Source organism: Pleurodeles waltl, chromosome 4_2, assembly GCF_031143425.1.
Source record: "Pleurodeles waltl isolate 20211129_DDA chromosome 4_2, aPleWal1.hap1.20221129, whole genome shotgun sequence".
Taxonomy (NCBI): domain Eukaryota; kingdom Metazoa; phylum Chordata; class Amphibia; order Caudata; family Salamandridae; genus Pleurodeles; species Pleurodeles waltl.
The window spans coordinates 626,500,193-626,516,634 of NC_090443.1; positions in this window are offsets into that span (position 1 = coordinate 626,500,193).

Consider the following 16,442-nt stretch of genomic DNA (forward strand, 5'->3'; position numbering starts at 1 on the left):
CGTGGTGCTGTGGTTGGCTGACCCCTGCCCTCCAGAATCTGGCTGCGCCTGTCTGGTGCTGAGGGTGTGCTTGGCCCTTCCTGCTGCTCATCAGAGTCGTCCCTGAGCTCTGGCAGTGGCAGTGCCCTGGGCCTGCGTCGGACAGTGGACATGTGGAGGGACCCACTGGTGTTTGTATCTGAGGGCTGATGGGTGTCCGTCTATCCTACACATGTAGATGGTGTGGCTGATGGGCCAGGCCCACCTGCAACAACAATATGCAGCATGTCAGTTCTGTATGTTACATTATCTGTCAGACAATGGCAATAAAGGTACAGGTACTGCTCTACACTGTGTTGTGTGTGTTGTGTTGCCTTGGGTGTCACTATACTTAATTACATTGTTGTGCTACTTTCAGTACTAGTTTGTGGACTGTCACTCCCATAATGCATTGTTGTGCTGCTTCTAAGATGTGGACTGGACTACTTCACACACTGCTTCACATTACATGCTAATTCCTAAGGGGCTTTTGTGCATACACATATAGGGTTACAAAACAATATTGCACTTACCTTGGCTGGTACTCGGTGTGCCGGAGGTGTCAATGTCTGTGACCCCAGTCACAGCTTCAGGGAGGAGTGTGGACTCCACCAGGTCCTCCAATGGTGTTGATGGTGCTTCTGTTGGTGGTCCGCCACCTGTACCCCTGGCCTCTGCAAGTCTCCTTGCCACCCTCTCCTTTGCACGGGAGCGCAGGTCGTACCACCTTTTTTTTATTTCTTTGATGGAGCGCTGTGCCACTCAAATGGCGCAGATTTTGGACCGTATGTCCAGCCATAATCTCCTCTTTTCACTCTCAGGCACCTGGAGTGAGCTTTTTCCAAACAGGCCCATCATGTTGTGGTTGTGTTTGCGCAGGTTTCTGTCTAAACTAAGGATCCGCTTATTTGCAGACGCTGCTGCTGCAACATAGCAGCTTCAAGGCCCCCGATTAAGGAGGCACCCTCAATTGCCTCATGATGTTGTGCCCGGGACTCCGCGCGCAATCCTGCGTGGTGCTGTGGTTGGCTGACCCCTGCCCTCCAGAATCTGTCTGTGCCTGTCTGGTGCTGACGGTGTGTTTGGCCCTTCCTGCTGCTCATCAGAGTCGTCATTGAGCTCTGGCAGTGGCAGTGCCCTGGGCCTGCGTCGGACAGTGGACATGTGGAGGGACCCACTGGTGTTTGTATCTGAGGGCTGATGGGTGTCCGTCTATCCTACACATGTAGATGGTGTGGCTGATGGGCCAGGCCCACCTGCAACAACAATATGCAGCATGTCAGTTCTGTATGTTACATTATCTGTCAGACAATGGCAATAAAGGTACAGGTACTGCTCTACACTGTGTTGTGTGTGTTGTGTTACCTTGGGTGTCACTATACTTAATTACATTGTTGTGCTACTTTCAGTACTAGTTTGTGGACTGTCACTCCCATAATGCATTGTTGTGCTGCTTCTAATATGTGGACTGGACTACTTCACACACTGCTTCACATTACATGCTAATTCCTAAGGGGCTTTTGTGCATACACATATAGGGTTACAAAACAATATTGCACTTGCCTTGGCTGGTACTCGGTGTGCCGGAGGTGTCAATGTCTGTGACCCCAGTCACAGCTTCAGGGAGGAGTGTGGACTCCACCAGGTCCTCCAATGGTGTTGATGGTGCTTCTGTTGGTGGTCCGCCACCTGTACCCCTGGCCTCTGCAAGTCTCCTTGCCACCCTCTCCTTTGCACGGGAGCGCAGGTCGTACCACCTTTTTTTTATTTCTTCGATGGAGCGCTGTGCCACTCAAATGGTGCAGATTTTGGACCGTATGTCCAGCCATAATCTCCTCTTTTCACTTTCAGGCACCTGGAGTGAGCTTTTTCCAAACAGGCCCATCATGTTGTGGTTGTGTTTGCGCAGGTTTCTGTCTAAACTAAGGATCCGCTTATTTGCAGACGCTGCTGCTGCAACATAGCAGCTTCAAGGCCCCCGATTAAGGAGGCACCCTCAATTGCCTCATGATGTTGTGCCCGGGACTCCGCGCGCAATCCTGTGTGGTGCTGTGGTTGGCTGACCCCTGCCCTCCAGAATCTGTCTGCGCCTGTCTGGTGCTGACGGTGTGCTTGGCCCTTCCTGCTGCTCATCAGAGTCGTCCCTGAGCTCTGGCAGTGGCAGTGCCCAGGGCCTGCGTCAGACAGTGGACATGTGGAGGGACCCACTGGTGTTTGTATCTGAGGGCTGATGGGTGTCCGTCTCTCCTACACATGTAGATGGTGTGGCTGATGGGCCAGGCCCACCTGCAACAACAATATGCAGCATGTCAGTTCTGTATGTTACATTATCTGTCAGACAATGGCAATAAAGGTACAGGTACTGCTCTACACTGTGTTGTGTGTGTTGTGTTACCTTGGGTGTCACTATACTTAATTACATTGTTGTGCTACTTTCAGTACTAGTTTGTGGACTGCCACTCCCATAATGCATTGTTGTGCTGCTTCTAAGATGTGGACTGGACTACTTCACACACTGCTTCACATTACATGCTAATTCCTAAGGGGCTTTTGTGCATACACATATAGGGTTACAAAACAATATTGCACTTACCTTGGCTGGTACTTGGTGTGCCGGAGGTGTCAATGTCTGTGACCCCAGTCACAGCTTCAGGGAGGAGTGTGGACTCCACCAGGTCCTCCAATGGTGTTGATGGTGCTTCTGTTGGTGGTCCGCCACCTGTACCCCTGGCCTCTGCAAGTCTCCTTGCCACCCTCTCCTTTGCACGGGAGCGCAGGTCGTAACACCTTTTTTTGATTTCTTCGATGGAGCGCTGTGCCACTCAAATGCCGCAGATTTTGAACCGTATATCCAGCCATAATCTCCTCTTTTCATTCTCAGGCACCTGGAGTGAGCTTTTTCCAAACAGGCGGTCATGGCTCCTCACCATCTCCTCAGTTAGAACCTCAAGCTCCTGTTCACTGAATTTCAGCTTGCGCTTCCTTTCAGCCTTCTCCTGTGCTTGGCCTGGGGTGTCCATCCTGGCTCAGGTGTTCTTGCTCCTTCTGAGTGCTGCTCTGTGTGGCTGGGCTGCTCTCTCTCAGGATGCTGGTTTGGGTGTGGCACCTGAAACTGCCTGGGATGACTCAATATCCTGCTGGTGATGTCATCAGGCTTCTACAGGTGTGCATTCTCGAACTTTCTCGCATTTTGCGATTTTTTACCGAATCGCAAAAAAATCGCAATTTGCGATAATGCAAATTGCGATTCGGTAAATGGGCCTCGCAAACCACAAATAGCGATTTTTAAGAAATCGCTGTTTCTGATTCCCTATTTTGTTACATGGCCAATTGCGACTCGGAAATAGCGATTTCTTAAATATCGCAATTTGCGAGTCGCAAGCTCCAGTTTTCATACATCTGGCCCATACTGTTTACTTTTTGTACTTTTCCCTGAATCTCTCTCCTCATTTGGTCAGGGACCCTGTGTATTACTTGGTTTTGACTACCATATAGAGCTCCATTGTGCATGTTTTCACAAATGCGTTAGAAATTCTGACACATCTATGGCGCTAAAATGATGCATTGTGGGACTAACTTCAAGAAACATAATGCTACCTTAGCAATGCGAAGAATTCTCACTACAGAAAACCTCTGCTTCAGTTTAACGCCTACTCTGAGCAGGCATTAAAATGTTGATGCAGTGGAGTCACAGAATGACGCAGTAAAATGTTGTAAATTTCATTGCTTCAGTTCTGCGTGGCATTTTGCACAGGAACATTGTATACATTATAACTGGTGCAGGTATAATGTGACACAAGGATTTACAAACGGATGCATTGGGTCCATTGTAAATATGGAGCAGTATAAAGCACTGTTTAGCGCCACTGCTGTGTCAAAAACAAATACACAACAGTGGCTCAAAGGCTTTTTAAATGAGGCCCTATGTTTTTAAATAAATTACAGGTTAACGTGACGTTCACGTAAGAGCTAAATATAAATATGTAAGTTAAAGCTAGATATAATTAGAACTTGTTGCAAAATACCGGTCTCAATTTGCAACAAGTAATTTTGTGATAAGTGTGATATTTTGCAAATGTACCCATGCATTAATAGGTCTGTTCACAGAATACTAAATAGCAGTGGTTGTAATTTGAGCTACATCACGAATATTAATGAGGTAGGTCACAAACTGCAACTCACTATGATTTGTATCACTTACAGGGATGGTGGCCTGTTAGGATCAGCAAAACACCATGTCTGTGATTGTTTTTTAATGAAGCAATCATGTATTTTTAAAATGCAATCTGGTTTCCTGAAAGAAAAACAGGATGTGTTTAAAAAAAAAAAAAAAACATTAAGGGGCATATTTAGAAGCCTCTTGCATGGCCTTAACACTGCTTGGCGTCATTTTTTTTACACTAAGGTGGCCTTTTTCCCGCGCCATATTTACAAAGTGGTGCAATGCATGCATTGCACCACTTGGTAACCCCTTGCGTCACATTATGCCTTTGCCAGGCATAATCTATGTAAGATTAGGAGGCCCAAATAAATACCACAGTGAAATTTACCAGATTTCACTGCACCATTTTCTCCGTCATTTTCTCAGGACAGGTGTTAAAATGACTCACCCATTGAAATCAATGGGCCTCCTGGGGCTTTGCTGTACTAGTGTCACATTTTTTAATCTACTGCAGCAAAGCGCCACAATAGCTTAACAGATGTTGACACTATTGACTTAACAACCGCCATAGTGCACCGTATTGTAAATGGTGTTGTTAGGTGGTGGTAGGGGCACGCAAAAAAAGTGGGGCATAGGGACCGATGCACCACTTTCTTGTAAATATGCCCCTAAAAGTTTAACTAACATTTTGTAAGAGTATGAAAAACATCTTTGTTAACATTTGCAGAGGTAGGGACCCCTTCCCATGTGCATATGCGTTACTACTACCTTTGTTGGCTGATAATATATTAAAGTTCTGTGACAGGATTTCAGTTGCAAAACAGTAATACATTTTGGGCCAGATGTATGACATTTTATTTTGCGACTCGAATTTGCGATCCATTTGCAAAAAAAAATGTACAACAGTGTCGAGCACACTGTTTGCGATTCCAATTTGGGTCGCAAATGACCCACCTCATTATTATTCATGAGGTAGGTTGTAATTGGCCACCCCATTGGGAATGCCTGCATTCACAGGGATGGTGGCCTGCTGGGGACAGCAGACCACCATGTCTGTGGTTGATTTTTAATAAAGCTATATTGTTTTTTTAAATGCAGCCCGTTTTCCTTAGAGTAAAACAAGATGCGTTTAAAGCAAAAAATGAAACATTTCAGATTCATTTATTAAGAGTAGGCAGTAGTCAGTGGGACAAATTCCTGCTCTTAAAAAAAGTTTTTTCATACATTCATAAAGGGAAAGGGGTCCCTTGGAGACCCTTTCCTGTTTGCTAATGGGTTAAGTTGAACTTGGTGATAACTGAGAATGTTTTGCAACCACATTCACGGTCGCAAAACATTCATACATGTCAGTGCGATTTAGTATTAGGAAAGGGTGCCCTAAACACACCCTTCCTAATACTGAATTGCACAAGCAAAATGTGGGCCACAGGAGGCTGGCCTGGTTTGTAGTGGGTATCTTGGGTACTTACACCTTATACCAGGTCCAGTTATCCCTTATTAGTGAAGTAGTAGTGTTCTAGCAGCTTAGGCTGAAAGAAGTAGCTATAGCAGAGCAGCTTAGGCTGGACTAGGAGACATGCAAAGCTCATGCAATACCAAATATAGTTACACAGGGCCATATTTATACTTTTTGACGCAAAACTGCGCTAACGCAGTTTTGCGTCAAAAAAATTAGCGCCGGCTAATGCCATTCTGACGCGCCATGCGGGCGCCGTATTTAATCAATGACGTTAGCCGGCGTTAGCCGCCGGCGCTGCCTGGTGTGCGTGGAAAAAAACGACGTACACCAGGCAGCGCCGGCGTAGGGGGATATGGAGCTTGGGCGTCAAAAAATGGGGCAAGTCAGGCTGAGGCAAATTTTTCGTCTCAACCCGATTTGCGCCATTTTTTTCGACTCCCAAACCCCATAGAAATGACTCCTGTCTTAGCAAAGACAGGAGTCATGCCCCCTTGCCCAATGGCCATGCCCAGGGGACTTCTGTCCCCTGGGCATGGTCATTGGGCATAGTGGCATGTAGGGGGGCACAAATCAGGAACCCCTATGCCACAAAAAAAAAATATATATATATACTTACCGGAACTTACCTTAATGTCCCTGGGATGGGTCCCTCCAGCCTTGGGTGTCCTCCTGGGGTGGGCAAGGGTGACAGGGGGTGTCCCTGGGGGCATGGGAGGGCACCTCTGGGCTCCTTCCGAGCCCACAGGTCCCTTAACGCCTGCCTTTTCCAGGCGTTAAAAAACGGCGCAAAAGCGGGCGTACGTCATTTTTTTTGTGTAAATACGGCGCACATGCCTCGGAGTAAATTTTTTAGACGGGAATGTCTACCTTGCATATCATTAACACAAAGTAGGTGTCCACGCTAAAAAATGACGCAAACTCTATGGACTATGGCGCTAGACGCGTCTAACGCCAAAGTATAAATATGGAGTTAGTTTTGCGTCAGAATTGCGTCATAATTGCGTCAAAAAAAACGACGCAATTCCGGCGCAAACAGAGTATAAATATGCCCCACAGTACTTATGCACAAGTAAAGACCATACTCAAAAATAAAGGTATTTATTTGGGTGACACAGTACCAAAAATATCTTAGAGACAATATTCCTTCTGGAGGTAAGTATTATACACAATATATAGACTAGACACCAAAATTAGGCAAGTAAATAGTCATAGAACAATGCAGACAGTAGGAAATCCTATAGAATGCAATGAGAGAAAATAGGACTAGGGGCAACACAAACCATATACTAAGAAAGTGGAATGTGAATCAGAAATCCCCCCCTAGACAAGTGTAGACCTGCAAAGGAAGGGGACCAAGTCCAGAAGCCGAAAGAAGTACCAGGAAGGATTGGAGCCCCTGCCCACCCAGAAGAGCGTACAGAAGAAGAGTCCTGGTTAGTTGAAGACTGCATGAATGCACCCTAGGAAGATGCCCACGGGTTCGTGCATGATGCAAAAGATGTCCCACGGCATGAAGATTGTTGTAGATGAGATTTCGTGTCGGAACTTGCCAACAAGCCTTGGCTACGACAAAAGTGCACTTTGCATCAAAATGGCGCTGGATGGACTCAGGAGGGACCTGGAGGCCTCAACTCTGTGTGAGGAGGAAGAGGGGACTCTTAGCACATTCGAGAGCCCTCAGGATGCCAGCCAGCTCCCCCAGGAGTCACAGGATCCAGGTTTAAAGGAGGCCAAAACGGAGTTGATGCACCACAACAAAAGAAGGTCCCACGCCACAGGAGTGTCACAGGATGGAGTGCTAGGGACGTGGGCCAGGCTGTGCACAAAGGAATTTTGCAAAGAGTGCACAGAGGCCTCAGGAGGCGAAGAAGACATGGTACACAGGGGTACCATCGTTCTCGGGGAAGGCAAGGTCTTACCTCCTGCAAATTGCATCCGCAGGACCTCAGGACAGTCTTTGTTGATGATGTCTACCCTCTGTGTCCACAGGAGCACCATTGTCATTGTGAGAGGAGTCCCAGGGTACTGGTCGAAGTCTTGGAAGGTGCCTGCTTGGAGCAGGGGAGTGACTCTGTCACTCAACAGGAGATTTCTTTGGTTCTTCTGGTGCAGGATGAAGACAGGGAGTCCCCAAAGCATACACATCATGGAAACTGTTGCAGTTGCTGACTTGTAGACACTTTGTTGCAGTTACAGCATTTCTTGGAGCAGGCTGTGGCTGATCCGAGGTCAGATGAGTCTGAAGTTGTTGCAGAGGATTCCTGAAAGAAATCTGCAAGCAGAATCTGAAGAAAACCCATAGGAGAGACCCTATAAAGCTCTGAGAGGGGGATTGGCTACCTTATCCGGTATGGACCTTAACAGGAGGGGTCTCTGACGTCACCTGCTGGCACTGGCCACTCATAGCCCTCCAGAGTGCCCCCACACCTTGCAAAGCAAGATGGCTGAAGTCTGGGATACCACCCCTGGGGTGGTGATGGACAGGGGAGTGGTCACTCCCCTTTCCTTTGTCCAGTTTCCCCCCAGAGGAGGAGGAAGAGGTCCCTGAACCAATGTAGACTGGCTTATGCAAGGAGGGCACCAGCTGTGCCCTTCAAAGCATTTCCAGATGCTGGGGGAGGCTACCCCTCCCCAGCCTGTAACACCTATTTCCAAAGGGAGAGGGTGTAACACTCTGCTCTCAGAGGAAATGCTTTGTTCTGCCTTCCTGGGACTGGGCTGCCCAGACCCCATGAGGGCAGAACCCTGTCTGTGAGGTGGCAGCAGTTGTAGCTGCAGTGCAAACCTCAGAGAGCTGGTTTGGCATGACTGGGGGTCCATGGTGGAGCCCCCAGGATGCATGGAATTGGCTCCCCAATACCAGATTTGGAATGGGGGTACAATTCCATGATCTTAGACTTGTTACATGGCCATATTCAGAGTTACCATTGTGAAGCTACATATAGGTATTGACCTATGTGCAGTTCACGCGTGTAATGGTGTCCCCACACTCACAAAATCCGGGGAAATGGTCCTGACCTATGTGGGGGCACCTTTGATAGTGCAAGGTTGTCCTCACACCTAGTAACTTTGCACCTAAACTTCAGCAAATGAAGGTTAGACATATAGGTGACTTATAAGTTACTTAAGTGCAGTGAAAATGGCTGTGAAATAGTTTGTGTACTATTTCACGCAGGCTACAATGACAGTCCTGTGTAAGGGTTTGTTTGTGCTCCCTATGGGTGGCAAAAGAAATGCCGCAGCCCATATGGATCTACTGATACCCCAATGCCCTGGGTACCTAGGTACCATATACTAGGGACTAACAAGGGGGGTCCGGTATGCCAATTGAAATTGGTAAATGAAGTCACTGGCCTACAGTGACAAATTTCAAAGCAGAGAGAACGTAAGCACTGGGGTTCTGGTTAGCAGAGCCTCAGTGACACAGGCACTACACAGGCATACTCATTAGGCCATAGACTATGAGCACTGGGGTCCTGGCTAGCAGGATCCCAGTGAGAAATGAAAAACACACTGATATATAGGTTTTTATCTATGAGCACTGGGGTCCTGACTAGCAGGATCCCAGTGACACAGTAAAAACACACTGACACACAATCACAAACAGGCCAAAAGTGGGGTTACCCATGCTAGAAAGAGGCTACTTTCTTACACATGTACAAACATTTGGGATTGGAATTTGTTAATCACAATTGCGAGTCACAATTAGAATTTGCAATTCCAAATGTGCAACACTCCATTGAGTTTCTTTTGCGATCCATGTGGGTAGCAATTAGACCTACCTCACGAGGTAGGTCTATTTGTGGCCCACTGGGAATCACACAAATCACAGGGATAGTGGCTTGCTGGGGACAGCAGACCACCATGTCTGGGACTGCTTTTGAATAAAGCAATATTGTTTTGTTTAAAATGCAGCCCATTTTCCTGAAAGGAAAATGAGCTGAGTTTAAAGCAAAAAATGAAACATTTCAGTTTTATTTATTAAGAGTAGGCAGTGTTTCCACATACCACAGGGACCCCTGCCTGCTCTTAAAAGACGTTTTCGCATTCATTCACAAAGGGGAAAGGGTCCCTTGGGGACCTCTTTCCTTTTGAGAATGGGTTACCACCAATTTAAAATTGGTGGTAACTGCGATTGTTTTGTGACTGCATTCACAGTCACAAAACAATCAAACAAACCACTGCAAGTCGCCATATCGAAGGGACTCCCTTGGCACTCCCTTTCCTAATAGCGAGTCTCAAACCCATTTTGGGATTTAGTAAATAGATTACCAAATTGCAAATCTGAGTTCATTCATAGGAACATACTTTTTCTTGGTCGCAAACGGCCCGCTTCTGGCAATCTGGCCATTTGTGACCAAAAAAACCTACGTACATATGGCCCGTGAATCGGTAAGCAAGTTACCGAGTCGCGTTTTGCCTTTTGTACATGGCAATATACATTTTACCAAGCACAAACGGACTGGTAAAATGGTTTGTACATCTGCCCTTTCATTCAGAATCGGTACTTGAAACAGACCCCCAAATACTTCATATTCTTTATGTACTTGTAAACACAAATTGCGATAGGTAACGTGCTACCGAATCCCAAATCGTCTTTGTTTGACACCAAAAGACCTTTTAACTGTCTCAAATAGGTCAAGTATGAGAATGACTCTTTGCGACCGCATAATCCCTTAATACATCCGGCCCTTAGACACTAAACGAGAATTTGCAGTGCAGAGAGCTGAGGCCGAAACTCGCTAACAACATCAAGGGAAGAACACATCAGGATGTGTAGGGCAGGTTTTCGCGCCTCTCCCTCTCTGTGACGCAGCTAGCAGGATAGCGTATTTTGCTCTGAAGTGGGTCATTTAGTTTGGGGAGCCACAGACTTTGCTTTGCTCCGTGAAACTAATGTTCATGCACAAACTACAAATACAATGCATTACGCCAGTGTAGCCAGAAAATGATTTCACAGTTATTACTGAAAGCATAATTCCAGAGGTTAAAATCATTTGCAAGATTTAAAACTACAAGTCCCTAGGTAGAAAGGCAGATTGCTTGTTTTGAATGCACAGTAATTCTGTCTGTTACGCAGCAAATTACATTTACACGTTTGCCTTTACAAAAAAGATGTGTATTAGGCAATACATTACGGAAACAGGAAGATTTCACAGCAAAGCCTTAACATGGGAAATCAGTGGAGGGCTAAGGTTTTGTCCACCCACAAACATCTTCTCTGGCAAACGTTCTGCCAACTCCTAATGGTAGATATTATATCTTCCCAAACTGCCCCCGGGGACAAGACATCCGAAGGGCAAATTTTGGAGACTATCCATTAATGCAAACTCTAACAAGGTTGACTGGAAAAGCTTTACAAACTTATCCGAGCACTTGGAGTGACCTCTGCACCTCAACAGTGCAGGTCACCGAGACTGGCGTCTGCGCTCTTGGAACCTAATGGGCTCCAGGCATGCACTCAATGCGCTCAGTGCATTCTGTATTGACTTCAGTTTCCTGTAAACCGGAGTAAAAATTACAGGCAGAGGGCACAGTCCTTACACTTTTTAATGTGCTCTGCTTTGCATGATCAATTGTTTGCAGTTTCCCTCTTCTCTGCATAAATTCTCGAGATTTACTTAATTAGGATTGGAGATAAGATGCATTTTCTTGGAAGTAATAAGCTGAACTTTCATTAAGAAAGCAAGTGACAATTTTTGGCCATGAATTATCTGTTGCGGAACTCATAGAACGATCAAACACAAGGTTAAAACTCTCGCTCTTTAACATTTGTAATAGAAACAACTAAAACAGTCAAAAGATGGTGACCTTTATGTATCAACACCTTTCTTCATAGACACAGAATGGGAAATCCTTTTATACCCATTTATACCCTGTGCTCTTTAATGTTGTTGTGACATTTTGACGAGTTATCAACATCAGGTAACTTAATACCAGTACACTAATACATGGATGATGGGCTGAAATGTGCTTTAATTGAGGGAACACCGATTTCTTACATAAGATCATAGACATGTACCTGAAGGTGCCCTAAAAGGGTTCCTAAGGATGTTGTTATTGTGCAGTTCATATATGGGCTGTGTGATACTGACATCACCTATACTACTGGATACTATGTTGATGTTTTTGACACACACACACACACACGACACCTGACCTAAAGGTAGACTAAAATGGGATAGCCAATCTTTAATACTTAGAGTCAAGAGAGGTCTTGGGCATGAGAATGTTTCTAGTCATTTCCAAATTCAGCCTCAATTTAGATAGCATATACTTACCATAACTAATCATTACCATAACTAATAGTAAATACCTGCAAACCGTAACTGCCTGCCTAAGATCCTACGTTTTGTTATTCTTTAGTAAGACATCCGAAATCTTATTTAGATATTAACATGTGATGTTGCAGCTACATGGACAAATAGTTCAATAATGCTCTAATCTCTCTCACAACAAGTAGATTGCAGGCATATCCTCGTGTAGCAACTCTTGCCGTTATGTGGCATAATCGAAAGGTGTTATTAATATATTGAATAAAGTGGCTCAACATAATATGACCATAAATTATTTGCAACAGGAAATTGTGAGGAAATAGCTTTTTGCAGCTTCACTCCCGCTTTCTTACTATTCGACTAGTTACTAGGTAATTACTCTGAAAGTGTATTGAAGCCTGCTAACCACCGCTCTGACCCTTTAGAGTTTCTGTTTAATTGGCTTACACGGAATTGTCATGTTAACCTACTTATAAGGCACTAATATATGATTCCAGGTGTAAACAGTGCCTGTAGGTTAAAGTGCCCCTCATGAGCTGCAGCACTTATTGCTCCATGATGAATGCGACAAAGTAAATCATGTCTCCCAGCCTGCCACAGCAGACTGGTAGAGCAGGTTTAAACTGCTAACTCAACTATGTCATTTAAATCAACAATAAAATGCAGAAGTTTTTTAGGGTCGAGCATGCGCAAGTGCTCTGGCCCCTATGAAATCTCTCTGTGAGCTTTTAACCATGCCCATGCCACACCCATCAGTTTGTTTGGTTCGTGGGCTTGCCTTTTAAAATTTGCTTGATTTCATTAGTGAAAGGCATGCATGTCATGCCTTTTCTGGTGTTTATCCCTCCTGTACAGCACCAGTAAACTACTGAAAACATATGAGGCTCTTGTGTTTTCCAAATGGCTTCTGCACTACTATTTCTTTTTATTCCTTATGTTGGGCAATCTCGCTGGGCAGTAGTCGAGTGCCTTGTTAGACATTGACCCTGTTACATGGATAATTGCACTTTTGCAGGTTACATGGATACTTCTACTTTTACCGGTTACATGGATAATTGCACTTTTGCTAATACGTTTCCCTGCGAGCGAACTTATTTTTCCTTTTCTGTGTCTCCTTCATGGTCATGGCGACCGTTGGCTCGCTTATGTGTAACTGTGTTACTTTTCATTATCAGTTGCAAGAAAAGTCTGGTTAGGAGTTTACTGCGCTAATAGATCTAACTCAAGCAAATGCGAGACCCATTGCGTTGCAAATGCTTGTTAATGTATATATCACCCTTAAGGTACCTCTAAGGTAGGCTGTCGAGCACTAAGGCAGGGTGCTGTACATTGAAAAGTACAACATTTATTTTTATTGACTCAACAGTAAAAAACCCAAATTGTTGTTTTTTGTTTACTCTCAAAGTGCTAGTAACCCCCATTGGGAAGTACAGGGTTACACGCTGGCAGCTCATCTGTGCTAACCCCTGAATGGGACTACTAAAGTTGGTTTTTCACAATATCAAAGAATCATTACAATAAACCCAACTTAATGCCCAAATAGAATTTAACGTAACTTTTGATTAAAAGGAAAATTCTGAAAGTTGCCACTCTGTTGCCCAAGTTTTCTAGTGGTAATTTGCAGATGGTAGGCACAAGATAGGCTTCTGCCTACCTGGGGAGAAGTGTGAATGACCCCCAGGAATGGGCAAAATAGAGGCCTGGTCTTGGAAGGGGTATTATCTCTCCCTGTCAGGAAGCCACACAAGGTTTGAGACCAAAATGGTAGCTTCTAAGAAGAAGCTGCCTTAAAGATAAAATGGTGGACACATGAGAGGGGCTGCTCATTTGTGCTCATGTGTTCTGGTAGACAGGTGTCAGGGACAGAGGGAAAACAGTTGCCAAACTGGTTTTCCCATTGCTGTGTAGCCATCAGATAGCTACACCTCTCTGGCAGTGGTATAACAAAACTAGAGGGGGCCCTCTTGCAAACTGCCTGTAGGGGGCCCTCTTCTCCTGGACTCAGACACGGGCCTGAAGCCCATGCACAGCGTTCTGTGCTGAGGGGGCCCCCTGGAGCTCATGACCCTCCGCACCGCGGGGTGCAGGGCCTTAATTATGCCACTGCTCTACAATGGGCTAACAAGATTTACACATCGAGAGACAGGTTCTGCCACCTTGTGTAGGGGGCAAGTTATAAGCATAAAAGTGGAATCCCTGGCACCCAGATTTCAGATCCCATCTGTGTTGGAGAAAGCCTCAAAGAAGGACTGGCCTGCTGTTCCTTGGAACTGGATAAGAGAGGTTGCACCAAAAGACTTGACTGCATATGCTGCCTCTGGGTTAGCAAAGGGAGAACTGTGCCTGTGGTGTTCTGCTTGAGTAAAAATAATCCCCAATACCCAGACAGAAGCGGTAGACTTGAAGAGTCAGTTGACTGACTTCCAATTCAGCTTTAGGGCCACAAAAGCTGAAGAAGTCACCTCAGCAATTTGGTAGCCACAACAGCTTAGTTGCCGCTGACCGCCGAAACCAAGCTCCAACACTCAAAAGTTGCACCCAAGTCTTCTGGATGCAGGAGAGTCGTCAAAGCATAGTTTGGTTGCCCAAGATGAACACAAGCCACAGTTTAAGAGAACTGCTATTTTCACTGTGACTGGAGACCAGTAGAAACTAATTTTGGCTGAACTTCACCTGGACTTTGAGGGACATAGACCCTTGTGGCCAAAGTCACCCACTTGTATTCATGAACCGAGGGGTGGCCCCAGGAAGTCCCCTGTCAACCAGATCAGCATCTCCAGCTTCCTTATCATCTTCAACATCCTGTATCCCTTGCATCAGGACCACTCTATTAATTTCTGTAGTGCTTGCCCATTGAGCATGAAACTGGGCTTAAAATTGCTTTGACAGCAAGGTAAGTGTCCTGCTAAGGAGTACGGTCCCCTGTACTTGTTCCCTGCTGGTGTTTGTCACCCAAAGCGGACTGGAGTAGCCGAACCAAACTGTACAAAAACCTTTCAAAAGTTTTCAATGTACTTGGTAACTGCAATAGGAGCCAATGCTTATATGCATTTTGAGTGAAAAACAGTGAGTTATGATTTGCTTAATAATTCTTATCTTCAGGACCCTCTGGTGGATTTTGTTCATCTGGTACATAAAAATTCAATAAAGAATTTTCTTTATGCCTTGTTTCTTTCTCAATCAATTGTTTTGGTATTTCTAAATGCTTTGTACTTGTTCCTTTGTTAACGTCTTAATGCTCAAATTCACTGCTCCCTCGGGTCAAGCTAAGGTTTTATAAGCATGCCTGATTGGACCCAAGACAGTTTTGTGAGTTTATTACATAGTGAGTTTGTACAGCCACACCATAAAATAAACTGCACTTCCTCACAGAAAATCTGCATGAGTGCTCTTCCGCAAAGCACATTGTGATGATATTTATTTTTTGTGTAAGTTAAAGAATTCCATGTGGCCCTACAGGATGTGAGGAGTCCTTGTTTGTGGGGTCATACCACAATCATAAATATCTTGACCACATATTTATCAATGGGACATGAGTCAAATACATTTAACGTCCTGAGTCTTCTGTACAGATAGATGCCCTTGAACTGGGGACCTAGTACTCCTTTTAGCATTTGACTAAAGAAAGTGAGGCAGAGGACTCAAAGGCTAGCTCAGAGTGGTGCGTTTGACTAAAAACTCAGAACTAAGTAATGCACACCAATGACTCTCATTAATTCTGAAGAAAACGTGTTTGAGGCACTTTGAGTTTAGGTCTTCATTACTATTTATCTTCAAATGTTTTCTGGACCATTTCTGTATCCTTTTTCACACATAGTAGGGGTTCTAAAAGCCCAGCCATATAAGTAGGTACTATGGGGCATATTTATAATGCCCTAGCGCCACATTAACGTCCTTGTTCATGAAATTAATGTGGCCCAATGAGGCCGAAATCCCTGCACCGCATTTACAGGGTGGCTCAATGCATGCATTGCACCACCCTGTAACCCTTTGCGCTACATTATACCTGCATCAGGCATAATGTATGGAAAGGGGTGTTTCCCCGATAGGGGTGTCGGAAAAATGGCATAAGGAAATCCATGAGATTTCCTTGCGCCATTTTTTACAGCACTTTTAACGCCCGTTCAGGAGCAGGTGTTAAAAGGGGTCTTCCATTCTTCACAATGGGGCCCTATGTAATCTGCAAGAATAGCACCAATATCCTGCAGAGTACATCAATAGTGTCATGAAAAAGACGTTATTGCCCCCTACCCTGTGCCATGGTGCACCGTATTTTAAATACGGTGCACACATGGTGGCGGTAGAGGGGCGCTAAGGGGCGGAGGGAAAGTGGTGCTGCACTCGGTGCAGTGCCACTTTCCACAAATCTGCCCCTATATGTGTTGGAGGGTGTGTGGAAATACGCGGAGATAGGACTATTGTGAATCCCCCTGTATTCCAGAACATTCCCTCACAGAAATGTGGGAAAAATTAATGATTTTAGCCAAAGTAGGAGGTTTACAGGGCATTGTGGATAAAACAAAAAAAC